Genomic DNA, 17,168 nt, shown 5'->3' with positions numbered 1-17,168 from the left:
TCATCATGGTAGGGAACGTCGATGTGTACCTTGGAGTACGGACTCACATTTGGCTAGGGGAGGGAGTGTGGTCGGAGGTAAGGTTTATTTTTGCCCCAATTAAACGAAAATGCTTTAATCTGGGTAATAGCATTTATTCAGATTAGCGTTACTGCCAAACAGCTATAAAAGATTCCAAACGAATCACAATGTTTTTTTTCCCATGGGTTACATGACTGGTGAGCTGTAAAGCTCCAAGTTAATAAAGAATTGAATTGAATTGAACATCTACTATTGTGAGTAGAATATAGAAAGATGAAAAGAATTCAGCCTAGTTAATTTTGCTTGAAACATTTACTCCAGCACTGTAGGGTGGGGTGGGAGAGGGGGAGGGGCAGTTGATCCCCCTCCCCCGTCTCGTACTGCTAGTTTATATGGATATTATGGTGTTACGGTGTATTGGGTCGTGGTAGGATGTGTCGTGTCGTCACACTACTGGATGTACCAACAGTGGAGCATTCTATGGGGCCATAAAGAAAACGCGCAACAAAAAAACAAACAAAAAACAACAACAACAACAACCACACACCAACACCGCTGGTACACCGAGAAGGTAATGGGGGGGGGGGGGGGGGTTGATCCTTTGTTAGTGAGGTACATCCCACTCTTGCCACGGACAAGTGCTACCTGTTTCATATAAGCAGACTGTTAACAAAGGAATGCACGTTAAATTTTAAAACACGGCTACTTGGTGTATAACATGGTTATTTCGACACTTGGTCAACAGACAGAAAAGGAGGAAACACGCTTCCACCACATAGGCTACTCCTACCAACCTCAACCCTCCCCCACACACAAATACACAAAAACAAAAAACTAACCAAACAACAACAACAAAGAAGAAGAAGAAGAAGAAGAAAAGAAAAAAAAGAAAAAACCCCCAGAGAATATGCACTTTTTTTATAAGAAGGAAGTAAGGAAATGTTTTATTTAACGACACACTCAACACATTTATTTACGGTTATATGGCGTCAGACATATGGTTAAGGACCACATAGATATTGACAGAGGAAACCCGCTGTCGCCACTTTCGATTAGCAGCAAGGGATCTTTTATATGCACCATCCCAGACAGGATAGCACATACCACGGCATTTGATATACCAGTCGTGGTGCACTGGCTGGAACGAGAAATAGCACAATGGGCCCACCGACGGGGATCGATCCCAAACCGACCGCGCATCAAGCGAGCGCTGTACCACTGAGCTACGTCCCGCCCCTTTTTTTTCTATAAGAAGGACAGCAAATACCACGGCCTTTTATAAATCAGTCGGCAAAGAACCATCATGGGCGATAGACTATGCCCCTCCCGCCATGGAACCGTGGACTGGCGATGCCAGAACATGGATCCATGGTGGGCGTGCCTGAACCATTTATGGATAGGGGCACGAGAAAATAGTTCCGATTCCGATAGACTATGCGACCCATCGCATCTCAGGTGAAAGATAAACTATACAACTGAGCTAGACCCCACTTCTGATACCTGATTCTGATCCACCCCGACTGCTCACAATGCAGCTCATCCAGCCACTGATAACAGGTCGTGTGGCTAGCTGTCGTCTGCTCGTCACGCGGGTGGAATTCTGGGAGCAGACGACATGTCAGATTTGTTTGACTTGGCGCTTGTTTGGCGCCTTTAGTATAACAGTAGTTTAATAAGTGGGCACTTGGGCTGGAAATACATTACGGGGTTTATTTACATCAAGCTATACGCTGTCAATTGAAATTAATGAAATCTATTAAATTCTTAGTAGGTAATAAATAAAAGACACTGCACAGTGTTTAATAAGGTAATGGTGGACATTCGAGTTAATACAGGCCACATTAAGACGTTTCCGATAGTAACATATCTAAGATGTATTTTGTTGTATACAGGTCGACCAACTTTCAGGATTTTTCCGAAAAATCAGGAATTTTCATCACGTACTCGGAATTTCGGAATTGATGCCAAATATCCGGAATTTTTTTCAAATTCACTCGAATTGTTTTTTTTACGCAACTAATTGTTATTACTTTCTACATTCTTAGAATTAAATATTTTTATCACTCATTTCAACCTGAGCTCCGTTTTGTCTAGTTTTGTGCCATTACCAATTAGGCGTGTCTATTGTCAACAGCCGACCAATGAAAATGTCGGATAAACTGAAGCCATATAATATGAACATTTTCTTTCCTATTTTTTATACTCGAATAGGTTATGTATTCATTTTAAAGGTATTTTAAATATCATAGACTTATATTCCTACCTGGCAGGCATCGGTTCCATAGCGATGTATGCAATTTTGCCACCGTGGACGAAAGCATGAATACTACTAGTATATACAGAAGAAAACGCTACGATCGTATAAACACAAAACCCCCATCCGAACCGACAATTGTCTTCTTTCCATTGGCTTTCACATACAACATTTGACTAAATAATATTTGGCCACCACTAATCTATTACATGACGCAACCATGACATTAATATATATACCGATATTATTTTATTCAAGTAAGTTAAATAATAACGCGACTTTTTTCTGCACACTGGCTCCCCAAAAGTGTTACTGTAATAGTAATGTAAGCATAATGCCAAACGGCAGCCAGTCCTAATGTGGGTAGCAGACGTTTCGTCCCCGAACTAGTTCGCCACAAATCAGTTCGACCCGACTACATGCATATGATGAAACAGTGTATGTGTGGCAATGCACCTACATAAAAATAACACTGGTCCCAAGTTTGTTTGTCACTTTATTGCTAATCTGTAGGTGGGAGTTTTAAACTGTAATAGAATATTTGCTAATAAAGTGGGTTTTTTTGTGTGAACTTGTTGATGATTTTTGGTGTGTGTGTAGGTGTGTGTGTCTTTTTACGAGGAAGTTCCAATTCACATATAAATAATGGTATACTCATTTATATTGTCATTTTGCAAATATATGTCAAACATGACATTTTTCGCACTGTTTAAATCATTTTTTTTTAATGAAAATTACGTTTTCACGCACTTTAAATTATTGCTTTGAAAAGGGCGTTCGCGCGCATAAAAATTAAAATATCAGAAAATTCCGGAAAAATATTTCCATTAGGTTGGTCGCCCTGCGTATAGCTCCAATGAAAGTACAAGTATGGTATCGGTCGTCGTCAGTCTTAAAGCTGGTAGGTATTGGGTTCGGATCCAGGTTCCGACGTATCTCAGAATGGGTTTTATCACCAAGACAAGACAAGACAAGACAAGACAAAATAAGATATTTATTCAGTTATTGAGGCCACATGACCTAGATAATTACTTTTAAAAAACAAATTAATTGTGCGCTACGCGTGTACAAATTTACAATACAAGTATAATCAATTTAAACTGAAAGATTTCTTTTTAAAAACAAGGCTATTCCTTTAATACACTTTTTATTTTGGGTAGAAATCAATAAATTAAATTTTTCTCTTGAAGGATTTACTATAGAGTATTCTGATATGAAATATTTCCTGCTCAAAGCATAATATGGACATACGAAAAGAAAATGATATTCATCTTCCACTTGATTGAAATTACACTTTAAACAGATAGTTTCATTTCTTTCTATTACTGGATTATATCTGCTTTTTTGTACTTTTAATTTATGTGACAAACACCTAAATTTAGAAAAGAGATCTTTATATTGTGACAAATATAATATATACTTTTCTGTTTCTAAAAGAGATTTATAAGAAGAATATGCCTTTAAAAAAATCTCTGTACAAAGCTGGACATAAATAACTTAATACTGTCACATTCTTTATCAACTCAGTGGTGAATTGTAAGACAACTACGCCGACTTCACTCTCACTAACCACTAAAAACCAATCACCAACCACTGTCCTGGACCGAAAGCCCAGATAACCTAAGTGTGTATTATGCACTGCGTGCTCGAACATCAGTAGGATACAAGCAAGATTATTGTACAATGACTTAAATGACTTACAACATTTGTTTGTAACGATTATTGCAGTCTGTTTACATGCGATTTGTAGATAGGCCTTTTTCAAACATTGCAGTCTGTTTACATGCGATTTGTAGACAGGCCTTTTTCAAACATTGCAGTCTGTTTACATGCGATTTATAGACAGGCCTTTTTCAAACATTGCAGTCTGTTTACATGCGATTTGTAGACAGGCCTTTTTCAAACATTGCAGTCTGTTTACATGCGATTTGTAGACAGGCCTTTTTCAAACATTGCAGTCTGTTTACATGCGATTTGTAGACAGGCCTTTTTCAAACATTGCAGTCTGTTTACATGCGATTTGTAGACAGGCCTTTTTCAAACACAATCTTGAAATGATTTTTAAAAACGACATTGTTACTTAACTGGGGGCGGGACATAGCCCAGTGGTAAAGCGCTCGCTCGATACGCGGTCGGTCTGGGATCGATCCCCGTCGGTGGTCCCATTGGGCTATTTCTCGTTCCAGCCAGTGCACCACGACTGGTATATCAAAGGCTGCGGTATGTACTACCCTGTCTGTGGGATGGTGCATATAAAAGATCCCTTTCTGCTAATCGAAAAAAGAGTAGCCCATGAAATGGTGACAGCGGGTTTCCTCTCTAAATATCTGTGTGGTCCTTAACCATATGTCTGACGCCATATAACCGTAAATAAAATGTGTTGAGTGCATCGTTAAATAAATCTTTTCTTTCTTCTTTTTTTTTTGTACTTAATCTGTCATCTACATTAATACTTTCACTTAACGTTTACCGAGTAACTAATATAGCTGTGATCTTCAGCATCTCGTAAACGTTTTAAAATGAGTTATATAACCATATGATATTGGTTTGTAAAACTTACCACCAGTCAAAATATATTCTGGGGTGGGATAAGCAGCGTCATTCATCAACGTCGCTAAATTACATCACATGAATATTCCTTTCTTTGACGTTGTTAACAGACGATTTTGTTTTACTTGATCCGGTAATCACAACTTCGACCCTGGACAATTAGCCCAAGTACCCTACTTAAATCTCAATACGATATAAGAAAGAAAACGTTTTGAATGAAATTAATGTTCGACCCTCAACCCCAATGTTTTTGAATTGCCTATTATTGCACGCTTGAACTATTCTCAGACGATCACAATATGAACCATCGATATTTCCTCATTGAAATTGTTTTAAAATGTTTCAAAGTAAACAAGCCTCAAACAGCATATGCATGTCATTTCCTGTGAGTTAAGTACATATAAAATACCATACGAGCTTTTATCTTTAAATTTATTTATTTATTTATTTTATTTTATTATTTATTTGTTCTTTAAAAATTATGATAAGTAGTATTTCATCATAAGGGGCGATATTTCGCTCAGTCGGTAGAATACTCGCCTTAGGTGCATACGCGTAGGCTCGAGCCTCCACAGTGGACCTATTCTATGATTTGTTTTCTGTCCCACTCATTGCCCCACGACTGGTATATCAAATTTTTAAAGGGTGTAGTATGTGATGTCCTCTCTCTGAGAAAATACGTATAAAAGACCCATTGCTAGTAACAGAAACATGTAGCCTGGTTCCTTTAGACTACACGTAACAATTATAAAATGTTAACACATCAACGTGCTATAGTTGTTTCGTTAAAAAACTTTTGATAGACTATGACAGTTCGTTACCTCTTCTTTGAAATACACACATTATTACTATTTACGTATACAAAAGCTATTAAACTCTTAAATTTGTAAAAAAAAATTGACATCTACTAGCCGATGATTCATTAATTATTGTGCTTTAGTGGTGTCGTCACACAAAATAAGCTAACTGTTAATAATAAAAAAATCCAGAACGACAATCATTTTTATTTTCGGGCTAGCAGTACCCGGAGACATTTGAATCCTAAATGCTTCTGGGTAAAGAAAGAAAGAAATGTTTTATTTAACGACACACTCAACACATTTTATTTACGGTTATATGGCGTCAGACATATGGTTAAGGACCACACAGATTTTGAGAAGAAACCCGCTGTCGCCACTACATGGGCTACTCTTTCCGATTAGCAGCAAGGGATATTTTATTTGCGCTTTCCACAGGCAGGATAGCACAAACCATGGCCTTTGTTGAACCAGTTATGAATCACTGGTCGGTGCAAGTGGTTTACACCTACCCATTGAGCCTTGCGGAGCACTCACTCAGGGTTTGGAGTCGGTATCTGGATTAAAAATCCCATGCCTCGACTGGGATCCGAACCCAGTACCTACCAGCCTGTAGACCGATGGCCTAACCACGACGCCACCGAGGCCGGTCTTCTGGGTAAATACAAATGCAAATGATTTTGGATAAAATAAATTAGGGACAAAAGCAGAATAGATATGAATTAAAATAATTGAATATATTGAGTAGGTAATGTAAATCGTGTTTAAAATAGGATTAATTAAACCTTTGACACCGTTCTGTACTTTAGGACAGTTCAATATCAAGATGTTTTGGTTTATCAATGCTAGGATTCGATACTTTAGTGGAATACCATAGGATTAAGGCATAGGCGTACGGGCTCCCGTTTGTGGGGGGGGGGGGGGGGGGGGGGGGGGCAGGCTGGAATTGCACAAATTACACGAAAATGCCCGAATCTAAATAGCAAAGGTTTTTTTCATGTTAGCATTCCTGCCAAACAGCTATCTAGACTTGCAAATATTGTGAGTAGAATGATGGAAATACATTTGTTAGAACATTTTTCCCAAATATCTCTATTGTTTTTACCCAAGTTTGAAGATTTGCTCCAGCACTAGGGGAGCACCTACTCACTGGCCCCTGCACCCCATCCCTGAATCGTACGCTGATGTATTAAGGTGTTTTGGCGTGTCATTTCTAGTGTCCTATATTATAACTCATAGGGGGGCACTTGTTAAACGTATTGATTGGGGTGGGTTTGTAGAGTGGCTTCTTGGCCCGGTGCTCAGCTCAGGTTGCGCCGTGTTCCACCAATGTTCGTTCCTGTTCTGCGGAACGTCCATGACATCACCATAAACAATACGAACAGTACGAACAATTTGTTTTAAGGTTTGAACAACATGTTCTTCAACCTTGTGGGCTACTACCACCCCTCAACCTGGCGGGTTATTGAATGGTTTCAACGTGAGCAGGCGACAGTGATCACCACCATCCAGCAGGATGCGGTTGGCAACCCACATTGACGACAGGTTCGACGACGCTATATGCAGCTGCAAGAGCGCCTCCGCAACCTGTGTGTCGATCGTCTTGAGGCAGAATTTCTCCGTGGCATCGGGTGGAACTACCAACTTTGAAAACAAAGAACATTGACAAAAACTCTCAGTGACAAAATATGTTTGATCTGTCTTTCATTGCCTAATATAATTTTTAATAAAACGTTGTGACTTTTTTTCCTGTGGTTTTTTTTATGACTTTTTTAACCTGTGACTTTTTTTCCTATATTCTTTCAATACCCCTAAATTGTATGTGCGTATGTGAATGCGTGTGCGCGTGGGCTTGCGTGAGTGCATGTACAGTCTATCATTATATACATCATTTACATGTACAAGTATACTGTTGAAGATATATAGGCCTATATATCGATACAAATATTCAGTCTAATGTATGGCACCTGATGATATCACTGATCAAGCTACAGCCAGGTCCGTGATATGACGGACTAGACTAGCGCCAGGTACTCGACTTGTTTACCCGGAATTAAACCGAACAGCACGACTCTTCAGCTTGAGAAAGTGACCCAAAGAATAAACCCAAATACCTGTATGTACCGCAAAGTGTAAAACAACACCCTTAAGGTTAATAAATGATCAGCAATTGCATTAGAGTAACTGACGTGTTTGGTTTTTTATTACTAGAATTATCGTCTGTCTCAGACGACCAGGATTTCGTATTGGTAAGAGACAGGCTAACGACGGGATCTAGCTCAGTGAGTAGAGCGCTTGCTTAACTTCCTTGGATCGTAGGATCGAAACCTCTCGGCAGGACAATCAGATCCGCAGGGTTGATATATAGAAAACCATCGTATGTGCTGTCTTGTCTGTGGGAAATGCATTACTATTATTATTATACACAATGCAAATACATAATATGTAGTACCAATTTACTAAACTTTTTTGTTTTAATATATACATAAACAAGACTTAAACACATGTATTACAAAAAGAAGGTTTCGTCATTTCGGCCCTATGTGTCAGAATTATCAAATGTTTGAGAAACAATAGCGCTGATGATAAATGACTCCACGTTTTCTAGTGGTGTCGTTAAACAAAACAAACGTTTTAAACTCTCTGTAAGCAGTGACAGACAGACGGGCGGGCTGGAGGTGAGATTGACTGAATCCTCGGTCGTCTGCTACCACAATGCAGGTAATCGTCATTTAATAAGCGTCCGATAGCGCCAGTCACCCGACAGCGTCATCTATCAGTCCGCATTGCTGCGTGCTCGTAAACGAGGGAATACCCTGACACTCTCTGATAAAACATTTCAGGGAAGTGGGTGTTGGGAAACGTTTCGTTTCACGAGTCAGTTTACTTTCTTGCCATCATTGGCCATAACTTTTAACACGCGTGTTTTCGCAGTTCAGGTAACGAGCGAAATGGACAGACGAAAAGTGCCCGCCAGTTAAACTGGTTTACACAATGCGTGTCATTTGGGGTTTTAGCTTGCATTTGTAAAGCTTTAGAGTGACAGACCCTAGTTTCATAACACCAAGGCTTATTTTTCACTATTAGAGCTGGGGGGTTTTAAATACTGAAATCATACTTTACTGAGATTGTATTGTTTAGATTAATCCATTTCCGTATATCCGAAGTGTTTCTGGTCATCCTGGTGTTTTTAATATCACAAAATGCATTTTTTCATATTTTCAAAAACGCACGTTTCACTCTGTTGTAACTATATCTAAATGTGTTACGTGTTGGTAGATTAACAAAATTTGGTGTTAATTTTTACGGGTTAAAACTAGGGTCTGCGACTTTAAGCAGGCTGTTCTGGGTACACATAATATACAAGGGGTGTGTTCAAGAGGCCGAGCGCTCGCCACCAGTTTTATTGGTACCATCGTCTTCTGTCATATCACATTTATCTGCAGTTAGACGCACACACTAGTCTATCGAGCGACTGCGTATCGGTCTGAACCTGCCCCAAGGACCAAATTCACAACACAGCGTCATTTTACGTTTACGTGTTGTACGTTTTAAACAAAAAGCCCAACAATTTGATCACAATAATGCTAGAATCAGACTGGTAACTGCCTTCAGGAAGTTCACCAATTTTGCGCTGTCGCGACTTCTACGCTTGTCCAGTTGCTAGTGATTCGGGTAAAAAGGATAGAGATATTCGGGCAAAATGTTGCTAGTGTGAGCGCTGTTACGACTTTACGACGGCCATCGTATCCGATTCAAAAAAATGAATCAGGCCTGACATTTGAGTGCGCACTACAACTCAACGCGACGCCCAGTTGTTACTCTGAGCGCATTCACAACTCAACTGGACAGTCGTAGAAGTTGGCAGTCTGATACTAGCATGACAAAAGAAAATAATTTATGCATATTTTGAAGTGTGTTGTTTGTACTGTGTGTAGGTCTTTTCAGTATTAAAGTTGCGTTTATGTTTAGGCTACTAAACCAACAATTGGAAAACAATTTTTATACTTTAAACGAGTTGGAAATACACATAACTAATTATCTTTCGTCTTTGCCATGATCCATGTTCCATAATTATGTAATTATTTGCGAGATAGATATCAATCGCATGCAATCGTAGAGAATTTAGCTATGGACTTTCTGTATAATATATACAGCCAGTACATACACAACTGGTATATCAAATGCCGTGGTATGTGCTATCCTGTCTGTGAGATGGTACATATAAAAGATCCCTTGCTACTAATAGAAAAATATAGCGGGTTTCCTGTCTAAGACTATATGTCAAAATTACCAAATGTTTGACATCCAATAGCCGATGATTAATAAATCAATGTGCTCTAGTTGTGTCGTTAAACAAAACAAACTTAACTTATGTCTAATAGAAGATTAGGGGTTAATGTATAAAACCAGTAACCATCGACCAATATTACGGTAGTTGTATGAATTTCAAACTACAATAAATACCATAAACTGGAAGTAAAAATATCATGAAAATGTGAATATCATTTCTGTATTTTCAATGGTATCAAAATAGTAAAACTATTCCTTTTTTCATTGAATATCTCTTGTTTTTGTAGATCTACATATTTAATTTCTATGCAAATAATAAATAGATAAATACATTTATAAATAGAAGTAGGTGGTCATTTTGTCTTTACAAACTGAACATTATTTAAACAAATTTACTTTAAAAGAAACCTTATGTAACATGATCACAGTATGTGAGTGTTACTACTACATGTATATCAAATTATTGCGTGGAAGTGTATCTTAAACGTTCCTTGCTGCAAGATGTTAAACAATGGTTTATGAATATGATTCAATTAAAAATAAAACATAATTATGTAAAAAAACCCAACCCCAACCCCCCAACCCCCCACCCCAAAACACCAACAAAAAACCCAAACCCCAAAATGCCACCACCAACAACAACAAACAAACCCAACAACAACAAACAAACCCAACAACCACAAACAAACCCAACAAAACACCAGTTTGAAGATAAACAGCAAACAGTGGTATTTTAAAATACGATCGGACAGGGCCGTACGTAGCGAGGGCAAACAAGAAGAGAGAAGTGCTTCTTCGTTTAAAAGTGTCCATTTTAGTTATCTATCTAGAAAATACCATCTATTCGTGGGGAGGCGAAGGTTGGATTTAGTTCAGCTGGTAGAGCGCTCGTCCTAGGTGCATGAGTGGTAGCAGTTTAACCTGCTTGGCAGACCCATTCCTAACCAATGCCCCACGACTGATATATCAAAGGCCGTGGTATGTGATGTCTTGTATGTGGAAAATACATATAAAAGCTTCCTTGCTACCAATAAAAAACATTGTAGCGAGTTTTCTCTGACGAATTCAGGTGAGAATTACCAAATGTTTCAGATCAAACACCCGATGATTAAATCAATGTACTCTAGTGGTATCATTAAACAAAACAGACTTTAACTTTTCATATGTTTCGGTTATTTTCGTTAAAATGCCCCACTCCCCTAGTTACGTGAGGTGACATTAAGCAACTATTCTTTCTTTTCCTTTTTTAAGTCCACAGGTCAGAGTTTGTGCCACATTGCTATATATACACGACTCTCCATTGGCCACAGATGGAAATGAGACTTTAGACTGGCTCCGACCTACTGCGTCTGAAGTACCTGCATCCAGTTGGCTGTTACGCTTCATACAGCTAATCAAACAGCTATTTAATGAGGAAATGCTCACTACTTTATAATTGTAGTAATTTAATATTTTTACTAAATCTGCTTTCATGTTATCGGGAAGGAAGAGAGTACTGCACGTTTTCTGAGTGGTCGCGTGCCATACCAGAAAATCCGTAGTTTAAAATAGAATAATATATAATAGGGCGGGGCTGTTTCTAGCGAGCGGAGAGGGCAATACCTCCAAACCCACCCACCCACCTCCAACAACAACACCCCCCTCCCCCACCCCCACCCCAAAAAAAACCCACACCCCACCTCGCGGCTCATAGGCATAAAATATACAATGATACATAAACAGAAATATATACATGAGATTGAGAGATCGTGTATTTGTAGGATGGACATTCCAATGAGCTGAGAACGTAAATATGTTGCCTTTTTGAGATATTTACCAAGAATACACTGGTTAAGGGGAAAGTTTCCCATTAAAAAAGCAAACATGAATTAGTTTTAAACAACAATAAACAACAGAAATTTAAATACACATACATGTACGCACGCACAAACACACACACACTTACATACATACACATGTTCATACAAACACACAAGCATGAAAACACACACACGCACGTACGTACGTACGAACGTGTGCGCGCGCACACACACACTCAGACACATAGCGTAAGGGCTCCCATTTTTGTAGGTGGGCAGACTGATTTTTGTCCTAATTAAACAAAAATGCCCGAATCTGGATAAATACAGGATCTTTCATGTTTTTTTGTCAAATCGAGTGAAGTTTGTAATCATATCTCACAAGTCGCGCTTGCACGACGAGTGTGATATGATTGCAAACTTCACGAAATGAGATATAAATCATATTTGACCCAAAAACATGAAATTTTATATTTATTATATAACCTTTCACAATTTACCTTTATTTTTAAAATAGTTCCGGTTTTCTTACAGTGACGATAACTCTTTCTACAGTTAGGCCAGTATTTTTTTATTTTTAGGTTTACGAACAAGAACTTTTGTGCACAAAGGTAGGAGGAAGGAAAAAAAAAAAAAACCCCCAACTATTTGGGGTGTATCAGTAGGGGTGTTTTTTTTTTTTTAATATGGCTACTTTGATAGATGTGGATTCTTTGTAACAAAATAAGACTGACAAGGCACCTCTAAGCTCCCACATTTCAAGCTCCTGAACACTTCCTCTGGTAGTCTCGGAGGGCACAGTGCTGTACAGTATGTACAATCTGCATTTCAATAGACTAGAATGGTAACTTTGTTTTTCTTTAGAGCTATTTGTGGAAGTCGGCGGCAAAAAAAAAAAAAAAAAAAGTGAAAAATACGAGAAAAAAAAAACAATATATTTGAGCAAAATTTACGTTGGCGGGTTCGTAAACCGAATAATAAAAAAACATACTGGCCTTATTTACATAATACACTCAATTTAGTGCTACACATGTAGTTAAACAAAATAAACCAATAACTTAATTTTAAGGCCCAACGAAAAGTTAGAAAAATTTGTTATATAAGATTTAGTGAAATATCTTAAAATATCAGTGAAATAAAAGTGTTATCAGTCACTCAGTGATGATAACACATTTTAGAGTGAAAATTTCACTATTTCACTCTAAAATGTGTTATCGTCACTGAGTGACTGATAACACTTTTATTTCACTGATATTCTAAGATATTTCACTAAATGTTATATAATAACAACATTTATTCATATTAGCACTACTGCAAAACAGCTAAATAGGGTTTCAAACGAATCACCACGCTGCGGCATGTTTACACGGACTACAACTAATATGGTGGGTAGAATGATATTCGTGTTCTTCTGTTCTTTATTTTTAATTGTCCCCTCCCCATTAAAACAAACCATTTAAATAACGTGCAATCTGTAACACTGACAAATGTATGTTGGGTTTTTACCTGTAAACGATTCTTTGTAGCTGGCTAGTTGTTTAGTTTGTTCAAAGCATTTCCGGTGTCACAAAACGTAATTAGCAGAATCCACGGCGCAAGGTTTTCCCCATGTCCCAACCAATGCCCCACAACTGGTATAAAAAAGGCCGTGGTATATGCTGTCCTCTCTGTGGGGAAAGTTTACCAACTGCTAATGGAAAAATGTAACGGGTTTCTTCTAAAGACTATGTGTAAAAATTACGAAATGTTTGACATCCAATAAGTGAATAGCCGATGACTAATAAATCAATGTGCTTTACCACTGGACTAAGTGCTACCCCGCCTAATTTTGAAAGAATGTGATGGAATTATTCACTAGTGACTTTCATTCAAGTCGTAAAATAAGTTTTAGGCTACACATAATTTTCTTTGTGTTCTTGAGGGCGATGTAAGAATATCTGCATGGGGCAATATTATAATCACTGAAAAGCAAACGAATGATTATTATAATAATTACAATGTTTGGTTTGGAATATGACGACTCTCTCTCTCTCTCTCTCTCTCTCTCTCTCTCTCTCTCTCTCTCTCTCTCTCTCTCTCTCTCTCTCTCTCTCATATGCCACTAGTTTCCATAAAATATCACTACTTTTGAGGAATGTGGCGCATGCGCAGTACGTGCAGGAGATAACATTTCCGAAGCGGAGATAAGTAACAACTGACCGAATCTGGTGTGGCCAGTATTGACTACAACAGTCGGATATATGACAGTAACATGTTTCCGTGGGTGGATTCCCAGCTATGAGAGATATGATGGCAAACAAGACAAGCGGATGGAAGCTAATATTTGAGATCACTTTCAAGAATCATTTGTGACGTGATGTTTCAATCAAACAATGTTATGACCAGGGCCGTATCTAACGAGGTGTGTGTGTGTGTGTGTGTGTGTGTGTGTGTGTGTGTGCGGGGGGAGGGGGGTAGTGGGCATATGCCACCAGAAGAACACAAACCATTTCTAGTTTTAAATGCTTTTTTCACTTTAAACGTGCTTATTTTACAGGGTACAATATTCCAAGCGTACCGTCGTTCTATTTATGTGTCGGCTGCACAAAGTTGTAGGCTACGTTTGATATACTTAAATGCATTTAATCAAATTAAAATGTCTAAATTTGTATTATGTCTCGGTAGTTAATGAAAAGAAAGAAAGACATGTTTTATTTAACGACGCACTCAACACATTTTATTTACGGTTATATGGCGTCAAACATATGGTTAAGGACCACACGGATTTTGATAGGAGAACCCGCTGTCGCCACTACATGGGCTACTCTTTCCGATTAGCAGCAAGGGATCTTTTATTTGCGCTTCCCACGGGCAGGATAGCACAAACCATGGCCTTTGTTGAACCAGTTATGGATCACTGGTCGGTGCAAGTGGTTTACACCTACCCATTGAGCCTTGCGGAGCACTCACTCAGGGTTTGGAGTCGGTATCTGGATTAAAAATCCCATGCCTCGACTGGGATCCGAACCCAGTATCTACCAGCCTGTAGATCGATGGCCTAACCACGATGCCACCGAGGCCGGTCCCGGTAGTTAATGATTGCTTTACATGCTGCTTGTAAGTTATACAGGAACCACCCATTGGTCACGTGGTAAACCGTTAAATTCTAACATCAAAAGTCACAAACTTCACAATGTATTCGAGAAATTTATGCATTGTATTCCAGAAATGTTTTAGACTGATTTTCGGACGAATTTTACTATGGTTCTGTATTACACCGAGTTTCTATAAGTTTCGTAAACAAACTGATTCAGCAATGCAAAGTATTTTCCAGTTTGGTTATTGCGCTTCAGGACCATGTTAGGTAAGCATCAGGTGAAAAAAGTTAAAAGTTTGTTTTGTTTAACAACACCACTAGAGCACATTGATCAATTAATCATCGTCTATTGGATATCAAACGTTTGGTAATTCTGACACGTGGTCATCAGAGGAAACCCGCTACATTTTTTTCTAATGCAGAAAGGGTCTTTTATATGCACTTTCCCACAGACAGGAAAGCACATACCACGACCTTTGACCAGTTGTGGTGCACTGTTTGGAACAAAAAAAAAAACCCAGTCAATTGAATGGATCCGCCGAGGTGGTTCGATCCTGCGACGCAAGCACCTCAAGCGAGAACTCAACAATTGAGCTAACTCCCGCCCCTACAAGTGAAACAAACTTGAGGATATTTCTAACAGAACAAAAAAGAACAAAACTTTATTTACACTCAAATCACCATATGGCTATACACAGAAGTTGCAGCTGCAGTAATATGACACGAGAAATGTAAAAATAATATACACTAGCAACAATAGGATAATATACCGGGGGGGGGGGGGGGGGGGGGGTAAAAATATACGTCATTCCGCCATTTCGAAATTAGTAAATTTCCAGAGTGGTAAAATAAATCTTCCAGTATTCCGTCAACATAACAAAGAACAGCGAAATCCGCAAGTGACGATTGCGTCTTTGCGTTTTGAGCCGCGCACCAATATTCTGGTTCAAGAAAACCTCAGATTATTTGGCCTGATACAGTACTAGTCACTTTAAGGAGTCTTGTTGAAGGAGACGATGCAGTTTTCGAGTGTGCTCGAAAATGGGTGTTTCAATATTGTAAACTAATGAGCATGACTTGTTTGAATTCGCGCATAAGCGTACGAGACGGGGTGCATGGAGTTGGGACAACTGCCACCCTAGTGCTGGAGCAAATCCTCAACTTCGGGCAAATGATAGAGATATTTGGGCAAATGATAGAGATATTTGGGCAAATGATAGAGATATTTGGGCAAACTGACGCCTTTTTATCATGCATTTCCATCATTCTACCAGCAAAATTAGTTGTAAGCCATGTAAAAATGTGTAGTGAAACGTTTGTATACTAAATAGACATGTTTGGTAGTAATGCTGTTAATATGAATAAAACCAGCCTGTTCCAACGAAAATGGGAACCCGTATTGCTATGTATTCGCATGAGTTTGTTGAAAAGTGTCTTGCCATTCTTCAAAAATGGATTCTGCTAGCAAAAAACCCAACAAAACAAAACAAAACAAAAAAACAAACAAACAAACAAAAAAGAAAAAAAAGAAAAGAACTTGATTAAAAAAGGTAATATATAGTGGATTCGTCACGAGCATCGGTATTTGTCGAGGCTCTGCCGATTATCTAGACGAGGTTGATATTTTACATATTACAAAACACGAGTAGCGAATTCTATTTATCCTATAACACTTCTAAAATAACATTTTACTTTATTGTTCAGTAAATCACAGTACTATAGTCGCCGCCATCGGTAATATGACACGATTAGCACAAAATAGTTTGATGTTACGCGTTTAAAAAATAAATAAATGAAAACGTTACGTTGAGGTACACGGTCTTGTTGGCTTGTAAACAAACGCATTACCTAGAAATCTAGCAAATTTGCAAAACACTATTAACCGGGTTAATACACTAAATTATCACATGGGTTTATGACATGAATATCATGGGTAAGTTATAGGATATATATATATATATATATATATATATATATATGGCTATGCGCCGGCAAGTAAATATCATTACTACTCAGCTTTGTACATATAGGCCTACCGATATATTTCAGTGGATTGATGAGAAAAAGCGTTTAAAATAAAATAGTTCCTCTTTCAAAATACACTATTTCAATCGTTTTCAAATTTAAACACACATCCCATGGCCCTATGTCTTCTACAGTCAAAGTAAGTACACTTTTTACATACATCTTCTATAGCCTATAAGTCCATGGGTGAAGGTTACTCGGTCACCTTCTTTTCTTAGAAGTTCGTCGAGATGGTAACTATGAGCATGCTTTTGCTGACTGCGCTATTTTAGGATAAATCTGAAGAACAAAACCGTTATCTGTGATCAAGACTGTATCTCTGAAAAATACAGAGTCGAATGGGCATTAGGCAA

Source organism: Gigantopelta aegis, chromosome 10, assembly GCF_016097555.1.
Source record: "Gigantopelta aegis isolate Gae_Host chromosome 10, Gae_host_genome, whole genome shotgun sequence".
Lineage (NCBI taxonomy): Eukaryota > Metazoa > Mollusca > Gastropoda > Neomphalida > Peltospiridae > Gigantopelta > Gigantopelta aegis.
The sequence above is the reverse complement of the archived record's forward strand: the minus strand, read 5'-3'. Positions refer to the sequence as shown.